The sequence below is a fragment of the Calidris pugnax genome, unplaced genomic scaffold (assembly GCF_001431845.1).
Source record: "Calidris pugnax isolate Ruff unplaced genomic scaffold, ASM143184v1 scaffold25, whole genome shotgun sequence".
Taxonomy (NCBI): Eukaryota; Metazoa; Chordata; class Aves; order Charadriiformes; family Scolopacidae; genus Calidris; species Calidris pugnax.
Window position 1 is genome coordinate 2025903 of NW_015090805.1, and position 14263 is coordinate 2040165.

The 14263-nt window shown below is 40.7% G+C and overlaps 1 long non-coding RNA gene across 1 annotated transcript in view; it reads right to left on the bottom strand.

The window, feature by feature from the left end:
- Nucleotides 1-2971: 2971 nt before the first annotated feature.
- The window catches only part of LOC106885683, a 91953-nt gene continuing 80661 nt past the window's right edge, over nucleotides 2972-14263 (bottom strand). Inside the window, exon 4 of the long non-coding RNA XR_001411474.1 lies at nucleotides 2972-4336. This is a non-coding gene — a long non-coding RNA (uncharacterized LOC106885683). The remainder of the gene's footprint in view (nucleotides 4337-14263) is intronic.

Here is a 14263-nt window from a genome sequence, read left to right on the forward strand (position 1 = left end):
GAAAAATGGGCAGAACAATGGTAGTCAAGAGTAAAAATGCTGTTCTAGTTAAAACTATTAATTTAGTATTTACATCTGCTTCCAGACTTTTATTTGTCAATAAGCACTGAAATTCACTCCAGAGCACTGAAAAAGTGGAGAAGAGATTAAGTTCCCTGACAGGGGATTCAGAAAAGCAAAGGAAATGAGCTAGCGGTGGGGAGGAATGGTTCATGGTGGTAGTGGGAGAAGTGTGGTCGAACCTCTGCAAGGGCAAGAAGATCCTGTGTCTAAGCAAATGACACCACAAAGGCTGTGTTTCCAGCCAGGGCTAGAAAACCCAGAAGGCAGCAGCTGATCAGCTCCCCTAGAACGAGTTCTTCCTCAAAGAATCTGCTTTCTCTGAAATCACTTGTAATGAATAACAGTTGCCTATAACAACAACCAATATCCTCACGTTACATCTTCCCTCCCAGGTTAAATTATCATCCTTCTATTAATAGGACCATCAAAAGCCTTTTTCTCCTTCTTTGGAAAATAATATCTGAGAGTTATGTTCAGTCATAAAATGTTAAAAAATCCCGGGCAACATTTTAACGCTAGGCTTGAGTGAAATTGGCTGTTTCAATTTGATGTTGTTACAATCTTTCCAAACTTATTGTTTCAGAGAGACAAACTCTCCAATTGTCAGCTCAAGAAAAATAGAGATATTTTCCTTCATACCAATTTCTTCATTACTGACTATTTCCGGTCTCTTCACAATGCATATGATCGTGCTAGCAATCACCCATCTCAAGCAAAGTAAGGCTAGAGTGCCAATTCCATGGAAACACAATCATTTAGTAAAAATCTTCTATTTTATCCGCTGTCCTTTGAAGTGGTTCCTTTGCAGTCTGTCTAACAGGTTCATGATCAGTGCAGCTTGTGAATTAAACGCGATGCTACTTGTGTAGTAGAATCAATATTCTTGCCTAGAATGGTCTTCACCATAGGTCTGCTCAAGCCCTTACCATGCTCTTTTCCCAGTGGATTTCAGTAGATCTCAAGTCACTTTTTTTTTTTTTTTCACAGAAAAATACATGAGTTTTTCTAGAACAATCTCTAAGAGGAAGCCAAATAGCAATACAGTTCCCATGTAGATTCCAATACAGCTTTCCAAAAACCTGCATTTTTCATCTAAAAAAGAAGAGCTCCGTTCCAGCAAACTTGGAAACCTTTAGATTTTTTTAATTTACTTCGCAAATGATCATAGCTAACTGTGTATTTACAAATTAGATGGCCATGACCACATAACTCGCTTGGAAATATAGTCATTTTTTTTCCACATCAACAGCTGAAGTCATATTTATCTCTGCATTTATTAATTTGTTTTCTAATGCAACCATTTCCCTGGACGAGACCTAGTTAGAGACACCATTGCTTATTAAAAGCAGTGGCAATAAAACTGACATGTATTTCTAGAAACTGCTGTGCAAATCAATATAATTTCTTAATTGGTTAACCAAATAGCTGCCATACTAATGAGTCACTGCAATTCTCTGTAAACATCTCTTTCTGCCTGGTTATACCTCTTTAGCAGCTCCATAGCCAGATGGAAGAGAAGTTACAGGGCCCCTCTTTCTCCTCTCTGCGGTCATTACAGCTCATAACACTGCAATTTGTGGACTGCTTGTCTTCCACCGGTTTGGATCTCTTTTCAAGGCAGAATTTATTTCAAATTACTCTGCCTCTAACTCTCCATGCAATACACACATTTCTAAAGTAAGTATTTTATAATAGCAATGAATAGGATAATCACATGATTAACTGCCTAAGGAAGAATTGTAGAACATCTTGGAGGGAAAGCACTAGAGAAATCCCAAATTTTATATAAGCAAGTGCCAAATTTAATTATAAGCCAGTTTGATATAAATAAATCCCAGCTCTTTCTGTGATAGTGCTCTGAACTTGCAGGTTGTGAAACTGAGTTAATGCCAGTGCAGTGATATCACTTGTTATGTGGGTTCCAGACACTTATCACCATTCAATAGACATCTTCCAGGACATGGGTATCTGATGGTCCTAAATGATAAGAATAAATATCAAACACTGAGCCAGGACAATCTAATAGAACTCTTACAGCTGGGGTGGCATGTCAAATGAGAAAATACATCCTCCTCACTGGCGATTGTTTCAGTTAGTGGAAACAGTTTTATCAAATATATGGTGTTTTGCCAAAAAGAAAAGGCACTGATACAGCTTTTTATAGTTTCATGCTGGATAGCTTGCCACTGTTTGAGGTGACACAGTATATATCTGAATTGTCTTTTCGTCTCTGTCAATTCAACCTCATTTGCTGGGGTTTAGATTTTAATTTAGCCCATTCAAGAAGGAAGCATCAGCCACAAAGTTCAGATTGTGACTTGGGTCACAACTTCCCTGGAGTCTGCTGAATGTCTGTATTGTGCTTTTGGTTTAGGATCCTCCTTAGACTTCCTCTTTCCAATTTGCAATCAGAATGGGGCAAAGAGAGAATTACTATCTCCTATTTTGCTTCTGGTCAGGTCAAGCTGGTGTTGCATTCCATTTCCTTGCTTGCTTGAGAGGGCTGCATCCATGATGAAAATTAGAAGAGCTATGGAAAAACATGTACTAATGGCACCTAATCAGACATGGGGCTTCAGATTTAAGAGAGCAGCCCCTTCCTAATCATGGATTTTTTTCCTTTACTTCTCCATGCTGAAGGGTTGTGTCTTAAATATGTTATTATAGAGGGTATTCCTTATGTGAAGTGATTTCATCACTAGGTCTAATACAAGCTTGAAATTATTTTGCCATCTACATTTAATCATTGACTCATATGCCCCAATTACTTCACAGGTGCACAAAAATATCAAGATGAATAAAATTCCCTGTGGTTCAACATCCTTTTCCAGCACTTCCACATGCTGAGCTTTCATTTGTTGTTAGCAATGACTGATTTTTAAACAAGCTACAGTAGGAGATGGACCATTTTATTGCCAATAATAAGATGAATGAATGACTCCCGAAAACAGGTTGGCCAAGTTACAAGGCACTAGCTGGCAATCGCTTTATCAAATAAGAAAATCAATCCATTAAAAAAAAAACCAAACCAACCAAACAAACAAAAAACCCCAAAACAGGAAGAGCAACAGCTTGGAATTGCTCTTGGAAATTGCTAGTCTTAAAAGTAAAATCTTCAGGCTCTGTTCCTCTCCTGAGATTAATTTTCATAAAGGTTAAATCAATACCATCAAAAACAAAAAATGAAAGCCGGACAAAGAATGCCATCACCATTTCTGTTCCTTAGAGTTGCTATGGATCATCTATTTATTGTTTCAAGCAGTGTATGAAAAGTAGATTGTGAATGACATAGGAATATCTAGCAGTCCGTCCTGTTCCCTCAACACAATAGGATGCCATTCCCCGATGGTCCTGAGAAATGATTGCAGTGAACTTTATTAGTAACAACTAATAACACACAAAGATGACCTGTCAAGCTATATATGTAGGGACACAATATTGTATGTCAGAATAGAAGATCACAACTGTTCCTTTTTGGTTTTAAACTCGATGGGATAGCTTAGGATCTGATTCCGTGAGTCTGCCACCATGCAGGTCCTTTGTCTGACTAGAATATGTTGGAAATTGGGCATTTACTCATAAGGATTTCCTGAGGAGCCCAGAGAAATAAACGCTTTCTGTGGTCGAACCTCACAATTTTCCCAGAGTCACAGAATGTTTGAGGTTGGAAGGGACCTCTGGAGATCATCTTGTCCAACCACCCTGCTCAAGCAGGACGACCTACAGCCCATTGCCCAGCACCATCTCCAGACAGCTTTTCAGTATCTCCGAGAATGAAGACTACAGCCTCGCTGGGCAACCTGTGCCAGGGGTCAGTCATCTTCACCGTGAATAAATGTTTCCTGGTGTTCATGTGGAGCCTCTTGTGTTTCAGTTTGTGCCCTTTCCTCTGGTCCTGTCACCGGGCACCACCAAAAAGACCCTGTTCCCATCCTTTTCCCTTCAGCTATTTAAATATGTTTATTAAATCCCCCTGAGCCTTCTCTTCTCCAGGTTGAGCAGTCCTAGCTCTCTCAATCTTTGCTCATAGGACAGATGCTCCAGTCTCTCAAACATCTTAGTGGGCCTTCAACAGGCTCTCTTCAGTAGTTCCATGTCTCTCTGGGAGCCCAGTGCTGGATCCAGCACCCCAGGTCTGGCCTCAGAAGTGCTGAGTAGATGGGAAGGATCACCACGCTCCAACTGCTGGCTTCTGGCAAATGGCAAATTTGCATCAATGTTTTGTGTTCCAAGTATTAAAATTAATTCGGCGGGGTCTTGGTATCTTCTACTCCTGTGGAAATGTGCAAAAGTGAGACATCAGCAATGAACAGGGGTGAACAGTGTCAGGGAAGGGGACATCACAGACCTGACTTGGTGGAACCTTTCGAATAGATGAGGAGGCACTTTGCTGTCAGCAGCTCCATCACAGCCATCCGGGGGCTGTTGACTGCAGAGCTGACAGTCTGCCTCACTCTCTGCGCATGACTGTACTAGAGTTCTCAAACAATCCTTACAGTATTCATTTAGGGCATTCATATTTTGATTCCAAAATGGTTTGTGTTTGTTTCTTTTCTTAAGCAGTATTGCCTAAATGTCTCCTTCCTACGGTATCTTTTTAACAATTGCTTGGACAGGAGGGAAAATGTTTACATATATGCTTAATACATAAGAAGATTATAAACAGCACTAACAACTTCGGCACAGGGAATTTTCAGGGAAATTAATGACTAGCCGAGGTTAATGGCCCTCAGCTTCACATTGCCCCATCAACAGTCAGTCATTAATTCCCAGGAAATGCCTTATGCCTTGATTGTTATTGCTTTAATACATTAAATTCAAGTTAAAGTCTTGACTTAATGTTTAGCCACTATAAAGCAAAACACAAGGAAGTGTTCCCACTGGACATATTTGCTGTCAAGTATATTTTTATTTACCTTATTTTCTACAGGTATATAATGAAGAATTGAATACTCAATTACTGATTTGCTTTGATTTTACCACTCATAATAATACACAAAAAATCCTCCATACATCTTTGTCATTTATTTAGTATTTCACTAAAGATATCTTACCTGAGTTCAAATATGACTGAATGTGAAAAATATAGACATCACTACATTTAATGATAAGACGAAGAAATTAAAAATTGATCAGAACTAGTTTTATTGTATCTAATTAGTATCATACCAGTTGTATTATCGCAGAAAAAAGACACTATGATTATTTACAAGCTCCAGCAGAAAGTGAAAAATCAATGACTGTTTTGGCCCCAAACCAATTGAAAGGTGGAAATCTGATGATGCCAGTTGTTCTTGTGAAATTTCTGCCATTGTGACCTCCCTCACAGAGGAAAATGCTGTGGACAGGCTTTTGGTTTTTTCTGCCACATTCTGATAGACCTGAGTTGGATTTAAAGAAAAACAACAAAAACCCAGCACAACCCCCTTCAACAGAAACACCAAAGAAAACCCCTTGGATTCAGACTGAATTCTGGTCTAAAAGCATGGTTTCCAGCAATGCTGAAAATGTCCTAGGTTTGGAGGCTTTTTTTAGTAATTTTACATGTTACTTAATTACTCTTCAACTGTGCTTGGCCACATTTTTTAAAAACAGCCAGTTCACTTTCCTGCAGCACATGAAGAGAACAGATGAAGAAAAACCTTACTTTCATTCAAATAAAATACTCAAACTGTTGGTGTTTCTATTTCGTTCAAATAATAATGTACTCTTTCCACTGTGGAAAAACATGGGCTGAAAAAAATGTGTTTCTGAAACTTACTTTAACATTTCATAGATAAACCTAGTTTCTGGTGCTGCTTCATTAAAGCCAACAGAGTTATGATTGGGATAAATCTGAGTTACTGTGATGTGACTGTGTACTAAAGTGAAGTTAGGTTTGATGTACACATAAAAGCACATCAGAATCACTACTAGATTTTCGCATTAAGTTTTCAGGGGTCTGGGAAATGTCACACAGCCACTCTCATGCATTGTTCAAGACAGTATACACTCAAAAGTCCTTGGGATGTGAGATGATGCTAAGTCAGGCCAAAATATGAGACAAAAGCTGCTTATAAAGCGATTCAGAGAACTTAGTCTATATTCTGACTGATATTCTCCCGTATGTCACCTGAACTTTCTCCGCATCAGTTTTGCCAGACTGTAAAATGAGAAAAATGCTCATAAGATAAAGAGAGAGGGAAAAAAAGAAAGGTTATTGTCACTTTGAACTTGATCCTCCGCACTGGCAGTCCTGCCAATGCAACGCTTGTACTGTAATTCTGTGCTACAATCAATTCCCCGTTCTCTAGGATGAGGGGCTGGGACAAGTTGCTCACTGGGGTCATGCAGGTGTTGGAAGCACAGTGCAGAGACACCCACGCTCTTCATCCATAGTTGGCTTTGAGCTGGAGCCAAGGAGGTTTGCTAGATTCCAAGTGGTTCATGCAGAGCCGCTGGCCACCTCTTCATGCAGCTACAGATGATCTGGATTATCCACCTCACATAATAGAGAGCTGGCTGCAATGGTAATGTGGTAAAACCTCCCAAATGGCCCAGTCTGACACTGTTAAAACGTACAAAAAATGTAGTCAGCCTCTGTTCATCCCACCCCTGCAGGAGGGGAACTAGGGAAAAAAGCTACAGAAAAAGAAGAAGAGGAGGAAAGGTGGCAAGCACCCCAAATGGGGATGGTTTGCACCCACGCTGAGTCCCCCTGCACAGGTCTGCCTGCAGATTTCAGTGCACTGGTCCACCATCTGGCTCTCCTGTGGACAGCACTTTCACAGCTGGGAAAAAGCACTTGGACTGCATGTGAGCCAAACGGTAGCTTCAGATACAATGCCTGAAGGTGAGGTACCTTATAAAAATCTGCAACTTCGCATCTGCTTTCCTGACTGAATAATCTCACTACGCAGGAAAAACACTGCTCTAAATTCTCCATTGCTGAAACCAGTGTTTCTTGTCTTTTCCTTATGAAACCTTGGAGATGTATTGGGTAATCCGTCTGGGCATTTACATTACTGGTGTCATTGTGCCCCTTTACAAAGCTGCCAACTCTGCTTTGGATGTGCCACCTTCCCCTTTCTCAGCAGGCTGTTCTTCCCCCACCTTCAGCACCATCCTTACCAACATGCCTTTGCTTGGATAGAGCACATGATCATGAACATGCATCACATCATGGCACAGAGCAGGAGAGAGGCGATTGCTTTGGGGCGCGTTGTGAGCCACAGGCTGTCCTGCAGGACCCAGGTAAGCACCCTGCAGGAGACAGGCATTCCTGGCTGCGTGTCTGCTGCATCAGCAGATGCACCAGGTCCTGTATCAGAGCCAGCAGCTGGCCCTTGCACGGGGCTCCAAAGCAGGACAAGGGCCTTGGTGTTGTAGATGTGCAACAAGACATGGAAGCAAAGAAGGTTTGGGAATAGAGGGTACAGAACAGGAAAAGTTTCTAGTGAGAGAGGGGAATAAGTTGACAAGACGGGGACATCAGTCTCATTTGAAGAAATGCCATGAATGCGACCGGTTATCTCAACTCTCAGCACCTGAAATTTTTGGAATTGTTTTGCAGTGGGAACAAGTGGGGCTGTACTGGGAACTAAACCGTCATTTCCATCCTATTTCATACTCTGCCTTTTGTGGTGATGGAAGCAACCTTTGAGACATTAGCTGAACAGGAGCCCAGCACGGGGAGTTATGCCCAACTCTTCAGAAAGCCTGAAGCCAGAGCTCTCTGCGTGGTTGTAAGCTGATCCCATTCATCTCAGTAGGGTGTTCAGGCTGAAGGCTAATGATGATAATTGAAATGTCGACATTAGCTATTTAATTCTACAACAAACAAATATCATTCATCTTTATAGCTTTTTTTTTACATTTATAAAGAGAGTTTTATCTACTGCAGTAGGTAGATGCCATGTCAATCAATTGCTAGAACTACTGCAGATCTTCACCTCAAAACTGTGTCTGAATCAAGGTATTGCTTAGTTTGTATAAAAAATTCCTCCATTTTCCTACAAATACCAGGAATGTAAACATTTCATAGCTGCCTGCTATCCCTGCAGCAAGCTGTAAAAGTATTCACATTTAATATTTTTCAACAATTGGTTATTATTTATTAAAATATTATATAAGAAATTTTAATAATTTATCCCATAGTAACTTACTTCATAGTAATATCTACAATATATTGGACTTTTCCTCAGTACAAATAATGGTGTCAAACCAGAAATTGAAAAACAGGGGACACACTGAGGTAGGTTGCATTGAATCTAATAAAAGCTAATAATAACAATAATAAACAAACAGCACAGTTACTCTCTGAAGGCACTGGGTTGCATAGGGAGCAATGAAAAAAAAGTCCTTTGTGAGAGCCCATCCAATAATTCTCTAGTTTCTCTTAACATCAGCCATGGTGAGTGTATTGCAGAGATTTTCAAACAACATGACTGTGTCTAATTAAAGCATAGTCCTGGCCGATCCAAAATGGGGAGATTATTTCTCAGGAGCCACGGGGCACCATGGCCATCTGATCTTCCTGCTTTGGAAGTGATGGCAGGGCTAGCAGTGCGCTGAAGGGCCACACACCAGCAGCACATTCCTGCCATCACTTGGGGGCCTGTTTCAGCCCAGGGAAGTCCATGTGTTTTAGGAGACACCTGTCGTAAGCACAGCTCTGGCCCAGTAAGATGCTGCATTTTATCGCCTGCTTTGAAGTCAGGCTACTGTGAATCCTTCAGGAGTCTCATCTTCAGCATCTCACCTGGGATTGCAACCCTGAGAGTCATGAAGGGAGCTGACGGGCTGCAGGTGGGACCAGCTCTCCTTCTTCCTTTTAGCTCAGGAAGGAGATCGCTGCTATGTGAGTCATGTTTGCAACCATTTTATTAATACAATTTAAAAACAACAACTATCACAACCCACTCACCCCCCATTCACTAACATGCCATCAGACACTTTTTGCACCTTCCCTCTCATTTCATCCATTCTAAGTTTTTCCAAAAGACCTAAAGCTGGTGACACTGCTGGCCCAGTCATATTTTCCTCTTGTCAGCTAGTAATATTTACTTAGAAGACATACAGGATTTAACCTGCTCTTGTTTTTTGGGGTTTTTTTTCAATGTTGTTGTTGTTGTTTCAAATGAAGCTTTGCTAAATACATCCTGAAATTGCAAAACACTTGCTGTGAAGCTATAGTAAGCAGTTCAAAAGAGCATTCTGGCAGTAAAATTATTTTTAGCCAATTGCATTCTCTATCTCTTTCTCTCTTATCATCGCCGCTGGTCTTTAAGCAAGCTGCTTGTTAACATTTTAGAAGTAGCTTGCAGAGGCCTTGATGTGGTTTAATGTGCTCTTTGTCTTCTAAGGACTCAACCTGCAAGTTTTGTTTGCATACATCTCTCTTTAGGCTAGGTCATGCAACACCAAGGTACTGTACAGCTCACCCAACAGCCTAATATACATTGTTATATAGTTTGGAATTATGGCTTTGAGCCTGCGCCCTGCAGTCCGTTATGGCATGCCCACCTTTTTAAATATTAACAACCAAACAACACCTAGGCAAGGACTTCCTGAGGATGCCAGCACAGCATGGTTGAGATCTATTTTGACAGGTTATCTTGAAGAGAGAGTTTGCCTTCTAGAATCCATTAAATTAAATAAAATAATAAAAAAAAATAGAATGAGTGCTCTTTCTAGGTCTCTAATACTGTCTTAGTTTATTTGGCCTCCTGAGTTGCTTCTCTGTACCACAGCTCTGCCTCAGACTTCCTCACACTGTGCTGAACTTTGGCAAAATCTAAGTCTGATAGGGAAGCTTTGCCCACAGTGCTTGTGCATGGGGGGTTTGCTTCCCTGGTGAAATTCAGTTCCATTCACAATCTCTTTTCATATGTTCGTATTTACACAAAGGCAGCCTTCATGCTCCCAACTCCATTTGATCTTCCATGTTGTCCCTCCACACAGCTTAGCTCCTTTTTATTCAAATCCTCCCCAGAGTCACTTCCATTGTGCATTGTAGATGCAGTCCCCCGACATAATGAACTCTCTCACAGCTGTAGAAGTTATTGTTGAATTGTCGTTTCTGTTTAAAATGTCAGGATTAACTGTTACCCAGCTGGTCATCTAAGAAGGGAGAACTACCTAATGGACTCATTTGCTGCTGCTTAGTGCATGGGGGACATGAGAGATTTCTTCAGGGCAGCTGGGCAGCACCTTGGCTTGGTAGGTTGAGAATGAAAAACTCTGACTCCTTCCTTTCCTGATTAAATGACACCTCAGGCCTACAAATATATAAACAAGAAAATATGAATTTGAAGCTGGTTATAATTTTCCATGAATAAGTCAAGCCCACATTTTGTACAGAAAAAGAAGTGTTAGTGCTTTAGTGCTAGAAATAATTTGTTAACCACAAAAAGTGGCTGAGACTTTCCAGCTTGATGATCCGTGCCTTTTCAAAACAAATATTCCAGTTTCACAATACTTGCAACACAGCCTGATCAATTCTAGCACGCAGCTTCCTGTATGGATCACTGCTGCTGGAACTGCTCTCGCTGGAATGTTTCATCCAGTTCTACTCAAAGTCCATAAAATGCATAGAGAAAATGCAAAGAAAGATTTTTGAAAGCAAATATTTTTGAAACTCAGGAAGCACAGATATATTTTTTTTTGTTGTTTGGATCCGTACGCAGTCTGGAAAGGTCATATTCACTTGAAATGGATTCATTAAAGGTGTTAAAGATATTATGGGCTTCCGGTATAAATAAATTCTGCAAATCTTATAAAATTTTATCCGCTGCCTGTCTTACTAGAGCATTTCCTCTATTAGAAAGGAAATCATGGTTTTGAGACATTTGTCTCAACTTGTTTGCTTGCCAGTTTGAACACTTTTACCAGTTTATTATGTGTCATTTAAAAATAAATTTACAGGAAAAAGATCCTATAAAATTGTTTGCAATTAATTTAAAAAATTAGCTGTAGCTATTATAACATGTTAGACCAACAGCATCCGCAGATCATATCAATTTACCAGGTATTGATCACGGTTAAAAACATAGGTAAAAATCCCAAGAAATTACAATCCAAGATTGAGAGTATAAAATTGTGTTATTACAACTGAGCTGGAGGGGAGTGATGGGATTTGACTGCCTGAATTTATTCCTGGGAAAAATATCAGCCAGAAATCATAGCTGGAAGAGCCAGATGATGTTGCTTGCTATCACTTAGATAACACAAAGGCATTCCATAGAAATTAGCCTGATAAAAATGGAGGAGAGTATTGAGGTCGAGAAACCTCCTGTACTTCCCAGAGAAAACATTATTTATGATCCACTGGAAAGAGCTGAACTATGTTCCACTGAGCAAACTGTTGGGTGAGGAATGATGGGCTTGGATACCTTTCAGAGACTGGATACAAATTGTAACTTTAAGTAGGTGCTCCTTTTAGTGCCATACCAGTGTGGTCTTTTGCTAACTATGAACTAAGATGCTTCACAATGATGCTGAGCATGCAGCAATTTCCATCATTGTATGCAGTATTGGAAGAGCACAGTGTGTCCTGCATTTTCCTTCCCTTTTCCTTCCCTTATGAGGAAAGGCTGAGAGATCTGGGACCCTTTAACCTGGAGAAGAGAAGGCTGAGGGGAGACCTTATTAATGCTTATAAGTATCTAAAGGGTGGGTTGAAGGATGATGGAGCCGAACTTTTTTCAGTGGTTCCCAGTGATAGGACGAGGGGCAACGGGCACAAGCTGGAACACAGGAAGTTCCATTCAAATCTGAGGAAGAACTTCTTTATGGTGAGGGTGACAGAGCCCTGGAACAGGCTGCCCAGGGAGGTCATGGAGTCCCCTTCTCTGGAGATCTTCAAGACCCACCTGGATGCAGTCCTGAGTGATGTGCTCTGGGCGATCCTACTCTGGCAGGGGAGTTGGACTAGATGATTTCTAGAGGTCCCTTCCAACTCTGACAATTCCGTGATTCCGTGGTTTTAGGGTACCAAAGTGTTTGTTGTCTGAAAGATCTTTTCCAAATGTTTGTTCCTTTTAAAACTTTTTGCTTTCAAAACATAGCTTTCCAAGTTTGCTCTTGGATGTCTTTCGTTTTGTTTTAGTGAGAGCAAAAGTTGTCAAATATATTCTTTCAATCTCAGGTGTGGGAAAACTCTGGTAAATCTGCCAGCAAGGTACATATAAATTACCACTGATCCTAATTTCCTACCTCTCTGAAACAGCAAGAAATCAGTGAAATAGCTCCTGATTTTTGTTCCATCATTTTCTTTCCTGTTTCATCCTGTGATCCTTCGGGCCAAGAGCAGGTCCCTGATACTAAGAACTATAAAAGGCCTGCAGTTCCATACCCAGGTATTAATTCTGATTCCTAGCTTCTCTTCTGGAGAAAGATTACATTCTGGCTCCATTGCAGCCAGTCACAAAACACCTGCCGCCCTCAGTAGGGCCAGAATTTCACTCAGAAATTTCACTGCACCTGTGCACCTGTGAAGCTGCTGCACTGGGGTGCGTAGTGTGTCCCCAGCTGGATCTCAGACTGCTGCACTGCCAGAGCTCTGCGGGACCTTGTTGGGAGGACTCCCAGATTAAGAAGGGCAGAGCATGACCTTAAGCAATTTTAGTTTTCTAACCAGTAAATGGACATAATTCAGGGAGGTTGCTACAGCACTGCCTCTTGCAACTTCCCTCTTCTTGCCTTTTCTTCAACAAGCTATACCTCAGTATGGAATTCTGGGAGGTTTTTTTGTTAATTATTATTAAACATGTACCTTCTATCTACTTTTCCAAGTAAAAAAATAAGGCATGAGTACTTGCATATTCCCCAAGATTTCACGGAATCACAGAATTGTCAGAGTTGGAAGGGACCTCTAGAGATCGTCTAGTCCAATGCCCCTGCTAAAGCAGGATTACTCAGGACTGCATCAAGGCTTAGGTATTCATATAATAAAATAAATTCATATAATCATATACTTAGGTATTTTTCTGCTCTTTAAGGGAAAAAAAAAAAAACCAAACAAAAAGAGATTGACTTGTTTGTGTTATATTTTTTTACTATAAGAAAATTAAATTAAAATATAACTATTGAATAATACAATACTGTTGTGTATATATATCTGTCCATGTATATGCATATATATATGTATATGTACATATAAATACATACACATGTGATTTGAGTTTGCATGGCCAAGCATTAAATTGAAGGATATTTCCCTTGAGATAAAGCTATTTTTTTGACCTTTTTTAGCTCAGGATGATACTGCCTTCACACGGCTGTTGAACTGAAGGAATGTAGCAGCAGTGTCGAGTCCGTGTCATGCATACATCATGGGACTTAGAGTGTCGTTCAGTCCACAAGAATAGCTCACTATATGCTCCACACTGAAAAAGAAAAAAAATCTAAATGTGACTGCACTGAAGCAGTGACTTTAAAAATCATTGTGTGTCCAAAATTAATTTCTTTTGATGTCAGTCCAGCCAAGTATAGTCTCATGGTCATATGCCTCTCACAGTTAACTTCCTCTTTGATAGAGTGATGAAACCAGCTGAAAATGAGATATTCTGTGGTTTAAGAACTGGTTCAAAATTTAGGCTATGCACCGTCAAAGCCATGTTTTAAATAAGGGATTTTTGAATTCTAAGGAAGTGTCAGTTCTTGCGTGCCTCCGCTCATACTTTCTCTAGGGAGAGCAAAGTCCCTTTCAGGAGCATCGCTGAAGTTCAGAGGGAGGTGGGCAGTGGCGTGGGGGCAGCCCCCCAGCGTAGACACACCGTGCCAGACCAGCCGTGCCCTGTACCATGGTCCTCTTCTCACTCTCCCTCTGTCCACCAAGACTGCAAGCGAAACGTATTTACAAATAACAGAATTAGCTGTACCATACGATTAGTTAAACTCTTTTTTAAAAACATGTGGGCTGGCCCCCTCTCCACCACAAGCGTTATAAATAACTTGCTTCCTGGCTGTCATGTTGACAAACTGAACTCCTTCCACCACCTCTGCCACCCCCACCTTCTCCCTTCACAAACACATGCTACTTCTCCCAGTACTTCAAAGTTTATTTCTCAAACACTTTTTCTATTTTTTTGGGGGAGGGGGAGTGGAGGGAGAAGGGCGGGGAGGCAGGAGGGAGGAAAGAGGAATAAGTGTGTTCACACAGGTCAAAAATGTCGATTAAAACCAAATCCTTTCTTGTCGTATGCTGGGACACACAGGA